Here is a 14812-nt window from a genome sequence, read left to right on the forward strand (position 1 = left end):
CAGGAGGGACAGAGGAAAAGGGAGAGAGAGAATCTTAAGCAGACTCCACACTGAGCCCAGAGCCTCACGTGGGGCTTGATCTCACGACCCTGAGATCACTACCTGAGCTGAAGCTAAGAGTCCAACTGCACCACCCAGGCACCTCTAATGCTTAATCAATTGAATTGCTCTTTTCAAAGTATTAGCTTTTGGTTGATTGATTCCCTCCATTGTTTTTCTGTTTTCAATTTTAATAATTTTTGCCCCATGATTTCCTTTCTCCTGTTTGCTTTGTCTTTAATTCTCTACTCCCTCCCCACACCCTCCCTGTTTCTTACAGTAGGAGCTTTGATCATTGATTTGAACTGTTTCTTCTCTTCTAAAAAAAAAAAACCTTTAAAGCTATAAATTTCCCCCTAAGCACTGCTTTAGCTGTATCCCACAAATTTTGATATGGATAATACTGTGTTTTCATTTTTATACCATTCAAAATATTTTCCAGTATTGCCTGTGAGTTCCTCTCTGACACATGTGATAATTAGTAATGTGTAGTTTTATTTTCAAATAGTGGTGTTTTCCAGATATCTTTCTGCTATTGATTTCTATCTGTTGTGTCAGAGAGCATACTATGTATGATTTCAGTTATTATGAATTTATTAAGGTTATTAACTGCCTTAGTGAATATTCCACATGCACTTGAAAAGAATGTGTATTTTGCTGCTGTTGAGTCCATGGACTTATTAATCAATGTCACTTAGCTCATGTTGGTTTTATAGGGTTGTTCAGGTCTTCTTTATTTATACTTACTGATTTTTTTTTGTCTACTCATTACATCAGTTATTGAGAAAAATGTTGAATTCTCTAACTATAATTGTGAATTTTTCTATTCTTTCCTTTCAATTCTATCAGTTTTTGTTTCATATATTTTGCAGCTTTTTTGTTAGGTTGCTACCACTTAAAACTGGCATGTCATCTTGGTGAATTGACCCCTTTATCAGTATAAAGTGTTGGTCAAAATGCTATAAAATTCATAAACTTTTAAGTAGTTTGTATAATAAAATCAATTATATACTGACCCCAAAGTTGATTTATTTCAGAGATTATTTATTTCTCATGCATGATTTAGTGGATGAGTTTATTGATTACAAAAGCAAAACATTTTTTAAAAGCTGCTGGAATTTTAGATCACTTATATATTTAAAATATATGAAACAATTTTAACAGGCATAAGTATAAAATTCAAACTTAGAATTCAGACGTGGGAAATGGACAAGTTATGTTCTCGTTATACTCCTCAGTGGCCTATAGAACCTTGTACTTATCTCCCAATTCTCTGTTTGCTGATTTCTCTCTTATTATACATAATCTGGGGCAATGAGTCTGAATCTCTAGTGTCCAGCCCAATAGATCAGAAGGCACTTAATAAGGTGTAATTTCATCAGGCTTTCTTCACTTTGCAAAAGATTTTCATTTTCAATACTGAGCTATCTTAAGATATCTCTTTGAGTCTTATGCTACAGAGTAACAACCATCCTGGTTGGTTTGTCCACGTTTCAGCATTGTCTACCTCCTCCAAACCCCTCAGTTCTGGGATCATTGGTCACCTTATAGCTTCTCAGGTTGCATCTGAATGTTAAAAATGGAAACAAAATGATGTGACTCAAGAAATACTTGTTAAGTTATAAGGCTGATGCTGGTTAAAATTATGCAAATGATAATAATTGAGTCATGAGGTTCATTAACATGTTTTTTTTAACTGGGACGTAGAGGTCTTCAAAAATTACAATTTGGGGCACCTGGGTGGCTCAGTTGGTTAAGCGACTGCCTTCGGCTCAGGTCATGATCCTGGAGTCCCAGGATGGAGTCCCACATCGGGCTCCCTGCTCAGCAGGGAGTCTGCTTCTCCCTCTGATCCTCTTCCCTCTCGTGCTGTCTGTCTCTCATTCTCTCTCTCTCAAATAAATAAATAAAATCTTTAAAAAAATTACAATTTGAATAAATGATGATTATAAACTTCATTTTTATTTTCCTGTGGAAACTTGTCTCTCCTTTGTGAAAATAGTGTTTTCTATGACTTGTTTTGGTTGACTTTTGATTCACAGGATGTAGAAAAAGCAAAATTGAATTTTAAAATGCTGTTGCTCCTTGGCTTTACACCCAACCAGGTGAAAAGTGGAACACAAAGTTAAGAAGCCAGTTGGGTGTCTAATTAATGCCATACAGCACATATTTGACAGATTTGTTTCCATTATGTGTTAACCACTTCCAAGAGAAAATAGGCTTAATTTTGTTGGAGCAAACTGATAGAATAAGCTGTTTTCTTTGACAGTGATTATTCATGACCTTACTTTCCCTTCTATAAACCTCAATTTCAGTACTTTCCTTTGTTTTTCAGCAAAGTGTTTTTTTTTAAATATTGTAACAGGAATTATGCAAATATAAATCACATCAGATCAGATTTTTTCCTTAACAGCAAGAACAATGTTCTTGCTAGCAAGATAAGTGTTGATGTCTTTAATTATCCTTTACTACATAGCAGCCTGAGAACAAAGTATCAGGCTGCAAATAGAAACAATCAACTAGACCAGATACGTTGAGGACTAGATTATTAATTCAATTCATGGAGGACAAAGCAGTTAATTACCTTATAAAACCAACTTTGTCGGTCCCTTATGATTTCAGATGTATTTGAGATATGTAAGCTGATATAATCATCATCTGTATCTTTCACAAAACTGCTAGATTCCAACAAAGGTATGGCTCTGGCATAATTGAGAAACAATTCCAAGATGGAGAAGTCAGAAGTTGCTGCTGTAGAGAGAAACACTAAGAACACAAATGAAGAATGACTGAATTTTCACAGCCATTTGTTTTTTTCTCCTTCTCATTTTTAAACCAAAAGGTAGATGATAAATAATAATGCTCAGTTTCAAAATGTTTAAGGAGTTAATTGAAATATGCTTATTAGGTCCTAATTTCTTCATGAGCATGTCAGTTTAAGAGGGTTTAGAAATCAAAGGAAAATCGGGTATTAAGAAAGCTCTATGTTCAGGCATCTTGCCCACCTTTCCACTGTAATAGGTATTGTATTCTCTTTTTTCAGGTACAAATGAAGAGATTTTACAGACTCTTCAAAAATAACCAAAGATATTTCCTTTTTCCTAAAATTACTGACAGCAATAGTTAATATATATTGAGTGCTTGGTATATGCAAGATTAAACATGCCTATGAGGGACTTACTATTATTAAACCAAATTTTTAAATTAAAAAAAATGTCTTAGAGACTGTACAAGGACCCATAACTAGTAAATGGAAGAACCAGTTGGAAGCTCAGGGTGCCTGAACAAAGCCAGTGTGCTCTACCAAGCCCTCTCCACAAGGAAGGACTTCACATGCATGTACGGAAAACTGTGTGTCTACATTTTATGCTCACATGGATCCCAAAATTGGGATATTCGTTCAATTTATGAGCAGACTTCTGGGTTTATTTTTAAGTCTTAACATTATCCCTAAATATTTAGTATTAAATTGTTGTGTCTTATGCATGAGATAAATTTATACCAAATTTCCAGCTTAGAAAACAGACACAGGAAATACACAAGTTATATTTTCCCTGTATTCCTCTATGTCCCATAGCATTCATCACACATAATTAACCAGTCTTTCACAAAACATGTGTAGGCAGTTTATTATGAAATGAAGGACTTTGAGATAGTGACCATCAAAAACCAAATGGCTATAGACAACCATTTGCCATTGATACCTAATACATCCTAACCTATAGATCATGAGCTGCACTCCTTATTTTGTATCCAATCTCACTAGCTACTGTACTGATTCTTCACAGAACTTACTGCCTTACATGCACTGTTGCTTCTTCTGGATTTATTTATAGGCACATAACATCCCTGCAGTCATTTCAGTTAAGTAGTATCTATAAAAAATAAGTTGTGTTGAATTGCTCCAGTAAACCTCAGCTACCTTGTGATAGAACTTTTGGCTTCATAGGTTGGTCAAATTAATGACTTAAGAAAATTATTTGAATATGTGTTACTTTTGAAGATACTCTCTTCTGTAAATCTTATCTAGGATGATCTGAGGAGGCTTAAGGTAGGATCACACACCTGCAGATAAGACTTGAGGTTTAGTCTATAAAGAATATAATCTGTGCCTCAATGTTTTCATTTCTTTAACTCTTACTGTAAATGGTGTGGGTAGTTATTTACTTAATGCTTGGCAAAATCTGAATTAAGATCAACATCCAAACAAACATCAGACATATAGGAGAGACAAAAGTAAAGCATTCATTCTAATGGAAAGAAGAAAATCAAACACACAATTATAAATCATAAAGGAAAGGTATAATGTAGGCCTGCACTCTTCAACATGGTAGCCAGTGGCTGTAGGTGGCTATTGAGTACCTGAAATATGGAGAATTTTAATTAAAATGTGCTATAATATAAAATACATGCTAGATTTTGAAGACTTGATATAAGGAAAAAATTCTAAAATATCTCATAATCAACTTCTCAATAATTTTTGTATTGATTTTATGGTGAAATGATATTTGGGACAATTTTATTGAATGTTTTGAATATTTTTTTAATGTGACTACTAGAAAAGAGAAAAGAGATCTATTTTTCAACCACAATGACCAGAGGAATCTTAACAGAGGAAAGGCTGGAGAAGGAGACTGTACAAGATTCTAGGAATGTATATAGAAAGGGAAACTCCACTTCTGAGGACCCTACACTGTCTTGGAAAAACATACCTAAGCAAATGATCATTATGTGGCTCATCCCTGTTTAGAATCGGTATGTGGAGCTGTGCAAATAGACTGGTGGAGGAATAAATGATGATGGACAGAGAGTCCTGATAACAGTAATGGTAGGAGATATTTGAAGGGGAATATGCCCAACTCTGCATAATGCACTTTAGATACTGTGACAGAGTATCTTATTTGTTCATAAAATGTCATTTTCTCTCCAGTTTGGTGTGGTTTCCAAGGTGATAATGTATACTTCCTTACCCCAGTAACTTTGGGTTTGGCCATGTGACTTGCTTCAACCAATCTAACATGTACCAGTTCTGAGTGGGGATTTCAAAATGCATTACCTAGTTCTGCTTGTGCTTTTATAGTACTATCACCCACATGAGATGACCAGACTCCTTCAGCCTGGATTCAGAATGAGAGACACAGAAAACAAATTTGAACCCAAGCCAATCCAGCCTGGTTGAGCCAGGGCCCACACACAAAACATGAATAGGAAAGAAATATGTGTTCCTATAAGCCAGTGGGATTTGAAAGTTATTTGTAAAGCAGCATTATTTCAGCAGAACCTAGCTAACACATATGCATAATATGGTTATCTTCACAATGATTCTATAAGGAAGATACTGCTAGCTACCACACGGAGATTAAATGCCAAAGTCACACAACTAATAAATGTTGGGAACCGGATTTCTGGAATTCAAGAGGTTTTGACTTCAAACTTAGGCTATATTGATACTTGAGTAAAATTACTCTTATTTTACACATAATGAATATGAGAATTTTAGTATTAGTATTATAATTTAATATTATATAGAATACTTTTTTATAATTTGCATATATGCTTTGTACTGCTGGTTATAGATTCTCCTCAAAGTGTATGTTTCTTAAAACTTGGATCTTTGCCTTATGCCTCTTTGTATTCATCACAATATTGAACTTAGCACTTGGTATATGTACACTGATATGTTTATGTATACTGATAGGAAAAATTTATAGACTGACAGATTGATGTATTGACATTTTTCATGTATTCACTGATCATATAACATGACAGAGGCTATTATCACCAAGCAAATTAGTCTTTGTGTCTATTCTTAAGGGCTCAATAAAAGTAAGAATAACTGTTAGTCCTGAGACCTACTTTCCCTCATGGGTAGGCCTAAGCTTTTGGCTGATGGCTTGTGATTTTGTGTAAGGAAGAGTAACAGACAACAAGGGCACAGCAACAGAAAGCTACACTTTTAAAGAAACAGATTCAGAATCCATTTATCTATAAATTCTAAGTAAATACAGTAAATAATGTGATGAAAAATGAGACTTTCTATATCTGATACCCTTCTTCCTTATAAATTTTGTTTCCAAAACATCAAAATCTTTTATATGAAGAATTATTTTTTTTTAAAGATTTTATTCATTCATTTGAGAGAGAGAGAGAGAGAGTGCACAAGAGTGGGTAGGGTCAGAGGGAGAAACACACTCCCCACTGAGCAGGGAGCCCAATGTGGGACTTGATCCTGGGACTCCAGGATCATGACCTGAGCTGAAGGCAGTCACTTAAACAACTGAGCCATCCAGGTGCCCATATGAAGAATTATTTTAAATGTAGTACATTTTTTTCTCTTAAAATTAAAGAAATCCCCATTAAAATTTTTGCCAAAATTGAAGTGACAGGTCAACAATCTATATTCCAAAGGAAAACTATTTCCAGATAATTTTTCCCTTTATTTTTTAAATTGTGAAAACTGTGTATTTATCTTTACTATTATTCTACAGTTACTGTCTAGTGTCCTTTCATTTTAGTCTGAAGGACTCTCTTTAACATTTCTACTAGCTACAAACTCCCACAGGTTTTCTTTATCTGGGAATGGCTTTATTCCTCCCCCCCCCCTTTGTTTTTTTTTTTCTTTGAAGGATAGTTTTGCTGGATATAGAATGCTTGATTAAGACTTTTTTTTTTTTCTTCTTTTGGCACCTTAACTATATCATGTCTGGCCTTTATGATGAGAAATTGGTTGGTAATCTTATTGAGTAGATAATATTTTTATTGATACACTTCAGACAGATTGTCCTATTAAAAATGTATTAAGATAAAGGAGATAAAAATGAGTTACTGATTAAAAAATCAGTCTTTCATTGGATAGAATTTCTAGGCTAAAAGGAACATTACAGGTCCTTTTTCCAATCATTTCAGCTAACAGTATGTGAATATTTTATTCAAGGACTTTAGTGATATAATAGAAATTTTTAAGATTTTGAATGCAAAATCAGAATCAGTTACATGCCAGGAAGATTGTGTACTATCAGGATTTGATTACTGCTGCTTTGTAGGTTAAGCCTAATTTATTTAAGGGCAGCTAATTAGAGTCTACAAGTCCAGAAAAGACCCCTGGTCTTTCTTACCTACCCTGAGCTATAGCAGATATCAATCATGGCATTTTCCTACAGAGGTCATATTCAGCTTTAGAATATTTCTCAAAACATATTCTTTACCCTCCTATATTATTCCTAAGAGTTTATCTTTAGAGTGAAGAGTGAAAGTTTCTATGACCATCTGAGATCTCTCTATCACTGCTAGCCTCATATACATTTACCCTACTGGTTACTCAAGAGATCAGATTGTGATGTTGGGTTCTGAATCCACCTGATTAGGCCCAAGCCCCCTTCCTTCCTCATTTTATACCTTCATTTACCAAACAACAAGAACTAATTCAAAACAGCACAGAAGTCAATAGAAGAGTTATCATAGATTTTCTATTTACTCCTTTTATTAATCAGTCTCTGCTTACCCTAAGAATGTAAGGGAAATAAAAAAAAAAAAAACAAGGAGGCAACATACAGATAGTTAAACAAAATATGTGATTTGACATCATATGCTCTTTCCTATTTGTTTCTTTTGTTTTTATTTCAGGTGTGGTATTTAGTGTAACACCTTTTGTTATAAAAAAAAAAAGATATGGCATTTTCATGTCTTCAGGCATCTGTTTGAACTTCAGGAGATGCCATGGGGGACTGACAGCTACATATTTCCAACTTTAGGCAAGTGTAGACAGAGACAGACCCGAGGCGAGAAATAGGTAAACAGGGGATGTAGAAAAACAAGTGCTGAATTTGTTTTCAACCTAGCCAGCATCAAATGTAAAGAACAAAGATTCCTGACCTGAATGAAGATGTTGGTACCTTCAGTATCTATGATTACAAAGCAGAAAAGGACAGCATAGAGGGTATGATGAGAAAAGGGTGGAAGGAGAGGAATTACACAGAAAACAGTTTTCTTGAATTTCTATCCCACTTTTTTGTTGGTGGGATGCAAAAGGAAGGACATACGACTAAACACAGTACTCAATTTGTTTCCCTAAGATCCCAGACTTTTCTAGAACAACCTTCTATAGGGCTTATTTTCTATCATAGCTATAAGGTATTTTAGAATTAGTCTGAAGCAATCCATTTGGTTTTTTTGTTTGTTTGTTTTTTGTTTTGTTTTCTTTTTAAGATAAGGACATTAAGGTTACTGAATTAAAAGATTTACCTCAGGTCATGAGACTGCTCACAGGCTCGGCTGGAACTGACTCCCAAGTAGTCCTTCTCACCTGGGACTCATCTGAACCACAGAGAGGATAAAAAACTGTGTGTGACTATTTACTCAGTTCTCTAAGGAATAGTACATAACGAGTATCATTATAGAGTAATAAGAGAGAAGTCAATTCATAACATTCAATGGATGGCTTAGGACATTTAGGGCTTAATTCTCTTGAGGAATTGAAAAAGACTGTAATAGGCAGAGCCCTCCATCCCTGGAGCCACCCACCTGGGTTCTCCACCAGGTCTGAGGCCTAAGGACCTGGCCATCTGCATCAGAGCTGGGCCTAGAGTGATGGTCTAAAAGATTCCCCCCCAAAAAATGGGGGTCAGCTCTCAGGCTTCTGAGTACCCACTTCCCAGTGACACTGGAATCAAGCCAAGTAGTGGGTGGAACCGCATGGGCTGGTTGCTGCATTTCCTTCTCCTAGGTGCTTGTGAGACGCTCTGTCCTGATGCTGGCAGGGGCAGAGTGATGGCTCCATGGCCACAGAGCCCAGAGTGGAACTGGGGATTCCTTTCAGAGCAGATTCAGGATGAGCATCGAGGCCCCACCCAGACTCCTGGAACTGGCGGGAAAGAGCCTGCTAAAGGACAAGGCCTTGGCCATTGCTGCTCTGGAGTATCTGCCCTCAGAGCTCTTCCCGCCACTGTTCATGGTGGCCTTTGCTGGGAGATACAACAAGACCCTGAAGGCGATGGTGTGTGCCTGACCCTTTGCCCACCTCCCTCTGGGGGGCCTGATGCAGACACCTCACCAGGCGATCTTACAAGCAGCGATCAGTGGGCTTGATGTCTTGCTTGCCCAGAAGGTTCGCCCCAGGAGGTGGAAACTGCAGGTGCTGGATTTACGGAATACTGGTCAGAACTTCTGGAGAGTGTGGTCTGGAGCCAGGGCCCATGTGTACCCACTGATGGGACCAGTGGCCAAGGACGGTGTAAGGATGAGGCAGCCCTTGGCTCCACTGGTCGTGTCCATAGACCTGTGCCTCAGGGGCAGGACCCAGGATGAATGCCTCACCTACCTCCTTAGGTGGGCCACACAGAGAAGTTCACTCCACCTGTGCTGTAAGAAGCTGAAGATTTTTACAGTGGCCATTCAAAATATTAAGAAGGTCCTGAATATGGTGCAGCTGGACAGTATCCTGGAGGTGGAAGTGAACTGTACTTGGAAGCTGTCCACCCTGGGAATGTTTGCTCCTTACCTGGGCCAGATGAGTAGTGTGCGGAGACTCGTGTGCTCCCATATCCACGTGACGCCCTCCAAGGAGGAGAAGCAGCATGTCACCCGATTCACCTCTCAGTTCCTCCAGCTGCACCACCTACAGAAGCTCTCTATGGATTCTCTCTCTTTCCTGGAGGGCTGCCTGGATCAGATGCTCAGGTGCCTGAAGACCCCTTTGGAGACCCTCTCCATAACGGAACTGTCAGCTCACAGAATCGGACTTGGCCCACCTCTCCTAGTGCCCAAACGTCAGCTAGCTGAAGACCTGGATCTGAGTGGCATCAGCCTGACCTCTTTCAGCCCTGAGCCCCTCCAAGTTCTGCTAGAGAAAGTGGCAGCCACCTTCCAGGACCTGGACTTAGATCTGTGTGGACTCACGGAAGCCCACCTCAGGGCCATCCTGCTAGCCCTGAGCCGCTGTCACCAGCTCTGGACCTTCAGTAGTCACGGGAACCTCCTCTCCATGGCCATTGTGGGGAGGTTCTGGGTCACACCGCCCGGCTATACCATCTGCGCCTAGAGCTCTATCCTGCCCCTCTGGAGAGTTATGACCCTCAGGGAGCTCTCCACCTGGGGAAATTTGCCCAGGTTCGGGCTGAGCTGACAGAGATCCTGAGGGACTTAGGATTGCCCAGGACCATCTGGCTTAGCACCAGCCCCTGTCCTCACTATGGCAGCAAGATATTCTATGATTCAGAGCCCATTATGTGCCCCTGTCATATGTCTGCCTAGTTGGGTGCATTAACCAACAAGTGTCTTCTGGGAGTTTAGAAACTGAAATCTAGGACATAGCTGCATCGCTCAACGGGAACACAGACCCCCGGTTTCAGATATCTGTTCAGTGTGAATGGGAGAGGGAAGGTGACCCAGCAGGAGGGCAGAATGGCAGACAGAGAAGCCTTGACTCAGGGAGTTACTGGGACCTTCATGGACATGTGTCCTATAGTCAGAAATGTGAATCTGAATTTCCGGAGGGAGTCTGAGCTTGAGACTCATGTGTGGGAGTTATCCCTGTGTGGACCCTTGTAAAGAAAGGGTAGCAAATGAAGAACCTCAGTGTAAACTCTCTGGTGCTTTCCATGATCAATTAACTGGTTTTTCCAGGTTACACTTCAGGAAGCTCCTGTTACTGATGGAGAAGAGCCGTACTGAGTGGTCCATGATCAGAAACTAACTGCTGTGGTGGGATTTGGCCCCAGGAATTCACAGCATGTTAAAGATTTCCTCCAGTTTTTTATTCTCTTCCGTGGGCACCTCTTGATTCCTTGTTTCAGGGGCTGTTCTGTTGAGTTAATACAGCAACTGAAACATACTAAGTGGCCGATGAGCCATTGGAGACCCTCACTGCTGACCCAGATGCCATGACCCTGGACGTGAACCCTCCCCACCGTTCTCCAGGTGGACCCCAAGGCCTCAGTTCCCAGCCTTTGTGTTGAGAAAGGGCTTCTCAGCACAAAGCAGGGTCAATCCTGGAAAGGGTTGTTCACCCTGCAGATTAACTGGAGCTTCTGGGCCTCACCCACCCTCCTATCATGGGTGGGTGATCGTCCTTGAATTCAACCAGCCAATAGAGACACTCAGGTTCCTTTTAGCAAAAGTACTAATATCCTACAGGCATGGAAACTTAGTATTTCTACACCATATTAAAAAAATATCCCTGTGAAAAAGACTGTAATAGGACACTATCACCATTTGGCTTCCCCTAGTCACAAACTATTTGAGAGCTGATTCACAAATTGTTTGGGGGTTGATCCATAACATGGAAGCAACGGTGTGTTTATAAGAGTTATAAAATTAAAGTATAAACTTTACAGGTTAAGGCTGCTAGAAGATTCCAGACTATAAACACAGGCTGTTTTATCTGTGGCCTTGAGTTGTGATTAATTTTAGATAAGCAGTGGATAATACATTTAAGGAAAATCACCTTTGCTCCACCTTGAAACAGAAGCATAAATTTTGCTTGTGTTCTAGTTTTTGTAATAATAGATTTGCCATAAAATGTCTCCTAAATAGCTCGACACTAGAAAGGCTGGCTAATAAAGCATTTTGTGTGATTATCAGAAAATACAAAAATGCCACAAAACTGAACAATTACTTGCAAATAATTGTCAGAAACTTTTTTTCCTAAAGGAATTGACTCTTTTCCTAGGTAGGGCATCCAGAACCAAAGGTGTAGGGAAGCAGCCATCTCTCCCTGTCAGGACATGCTGATGACACTCAAGGAACAATCAAAGGTAAACATAATCAGGAACAAGAGGCAGAATTCAGCAGTGGACAGGGCCGAGAAGAAATTCAGATGCATCACTCTTGTGCCAAAGGATCACTTATTTTTCTCTTAGTTTGTCCATGGATAATTAAGAATTTGCAAGGGGAAGAAATAGTAACACTCACTGAAGTGAATCCATCTTTATGTATGATTCCCTTTTAATGGAGGAGACCATCTTAATTATTTGGATGCCCTCACCAAAGCAAGTTTTTTATTTAATCTCTGTAATAACCACTTATTTTAATTTAAATGGCATCGCGTGTCAAAGGGGAGATCAGATCGTTTTTGAAAATATGCTAGTGTGGGGTTTGATGGAGTCTGAGGCCAGTTTAGCATTAAAAATGTTGAGTCACAAAGCAAAGGTGGTATGAGTTGTCTGAAATGAGAAAGCGAAATCAGGATTGAGGATGAGGGGTCCAGAATTGGTCACTGTGGCATAAAAATTATTTTGAGCTGAGGCTATTTGAGTTCCTAAAATTCCTAATCTGCCTGAAAGCAGAGCTTCTCAAAAGGACTCAGTCATCATAAATTGTCTCCTTGAGAACAACTGTAATCTTATCTTCTGCAAGATGTGAGGTGGGCACTGCACCCAAATTAATATTGTCACAGACTATGCTATCTCCCATCTATTCCCCTAAGGGTCTATTTATCTATCTTTCAAAAAAGTCATTTTTCTTTCTATATGTGCCCTTCTCCCCCTTCTAAAAAAAGTCATTTCACCTTCCAGAAGTGTCTGTATGCACCTCCCCATCTCCTGTTAAGATGGTATAAAAGCCCCAAATTTTAACTGTCTCCTTAACTGTTTCCACATTTTTCTATAAATTCCCATGTACAGGTATGTGAATAAAACTTTTCTCTTGCTAATATGGCTTTTGTCAATTTAACTTGCAATGCCCCCATCAGATAACTTCAGAGGGTATCGAAAAAAATTTATCCCCCTGATCAAGGGCACAAAATCAGATCATAATTCTGCATAATGTGGTGGCAGTCACTCCTTTGTCAGCTTCTACAATAAAGATGGAGAAAACCATCACTGTGGTCCCCTTGTCAGTTGACTTTACAGTAAGGGGTGGTCATGTAGCATTGTCCTGACCAGCGAGATGAAAGGATACATTTTCTGGAATTCTTGGTTTTTGCTTTCCCAATCAAAGTGGCCAAGGCACCTGGGCATCCCCACCCTGTCTCCTCTTTCTCCCTGGAATGTGGATGCAATGTTTGGAGAAGCAACAGCCATCTATTATCTATGAAGGGACACACATGATGACAAAGGCAAATTTCTAAAGATGAAACAAGAAACTAAGAAGAGAGTTTGAGTCTAGGGCCCTGATGACATCACTAAACAGGTAACCAACACTATCAACTGTCTGCTTCAGGACTTTATGTTAGGAGACAAAAATTCATCTCCATATGTTTAAGCCACTAGAGTAGCATATACTGTTAGGTTCAGGCAATGGAAATCCTAACCAACGAAAGGTTAAGACACAAACCGGACCCCAGGGACCAGAATCAGGAAGGATAGGGAGAGTCTGGGGACCTTCAGTAGTTCATTGCTCTTGCTGGTTTCTTCTGTCCCTCCAGTATTTTACCAACTCTGCATCTTTGCTCCCCTGTAGGAGCCTGATATAAGAGAAGGGAATAGCGTTAAGCAAAGTGCAGTGGCTGAGTCTCTCCAGATTCTTCTGACTGTGGCTAGTGACTGGGCAGAGAAAAACATCCTCCTGACCAGTCCTCTCCTTACCTGCTTCAGAAGAGCCTTTGAAATCCTGTAACAGCATGTGAGTAAGTGAAGTGGGTAATTACACTGCTTGCTTTTACTTAGAGCCAAGAGGGCCATTTATACTTCTTATCGGACCTTAAGAGTGGCTCTTCTGCTGAATGCTGGAAGCCTAGAAGGAAAGGAAATTATATGGAAATACATATAAAATATTTCCTCAGGACGACTCTGCAAAGTGTGTGGTAAATAGAAAATAAGCAACCTATATAAAAATACACTTATGCTGTTATTCCCACCCTGGCAAGAAGCAGCTCAGGGGAGAGACTGGCTCCCCACTAGGCATGCAGGTGTACTCCAGGTGACACTTTGTAAGACACTGAAGATTCCTGAATTGTCAACATAATAAAGTGAAATAAAAATTAGAAGTGCTATAGGGGAGGAAAACATTTCCCTTCCTCACTTCTAGTTTCTTTGGCTGGTCTGATAATTAAATTGACATAAGACAGACTAACAGGAGAAAACCAAATTTAATTTTGTACATTTGGGAGCCCATAAAAATATGAGACTCAAAGAAGTGACTAAAGCAGGCAGCTTTTCTACCTTTTAGACAAGGAAACAATAAATCTGTGAAGCACTGGCAAATGGGGTTTGGGCTTGGGGTAGCAAATTAGTGAAGTAGTAACAGGTTTTGTTTATACAGCCTTCTTGTCCTTAAATTCCTTATCTCTGGTGGTCCCTCCTGGTTACAGGAAAGGTAACTTTCACGTGGGAGATTTATTTCCTTCTCTCAGAGGGACAAATGAGGTCAGAGTATCCTTCTTGCACTGGCTGTTTCTTAAGTAACATTAATTCAAAATAATCAATATGCCAAAGTGGCATATTTGGGGTGGTATATTCTGCTCCCCTTCAGTGCACATAATTTCTCACACTCAAATAAAAGAAACACAAAGCCCTTCTTTCTTTAAGTCATAAATCTGTGACTTGAACATACCCTTCTTCCCTCCTCCACCAAAATCTAGGTTTCTCTGTGACTGAAATGCAATATTTGGTTAACTTTCTTTTTTCTTCCCTTCCTTCTCCCTTCCCTTTCTTTCCTTCTTTCTTTCTTTCTTTCTTTCTTTCTTTCTTTCTTTCTTTCTTTCTTTCTTTCTTTCTTTCTTTCTTTCTTCCTTCCTTCCTTCCTTCCTTCCTTCCTTCCTTCCTTCCTTCCTTCCTTCCTTCCTTCCTTCCTTCTTTCTTTCTTTCTTTCTTTCTTTCTTTCTTTCTTTCTTTCTTTC

The 14812-nt window shown here is 39.2% G+C and overlaps 1 long non-coding RNA gene and 1 pseudogene across 1 annotated transcript in view; both read left to right on the top strand.

Annotated features, from left to right (window-relative positions):
• The window catches only part of LOC141374363 (uncharacterized), a 33431-nt gene that overhangs the window by 15763 nt on the left and 2856 nt on the right, over nt 1-14812 (top strand). The gene's annotated exons all lie outside the window — the stretch shown is intronic.
• On the top strand, nt 8849-10287 carry LOC112834576 (PRAME family member 12-like; annotated as a pseudogene).

Source organism: Callorhinus ursinus, unplaced genomic scaffold, assembly GCF_003265705.2.
Source record: "Callorhinus ursinus isolate GAN/ISIS: 27379988/994484 unplaced genomic scaffold, GSC_fseal_2.0 scaffold17, whole genome shotgun sequence".
Classification (NCBI taxonomy): Eukaryota; Metazoa; Chordata; class Mammalia; order Carnivora; family Otariidae; genus Callorhinus; species Callorhinus ursinus.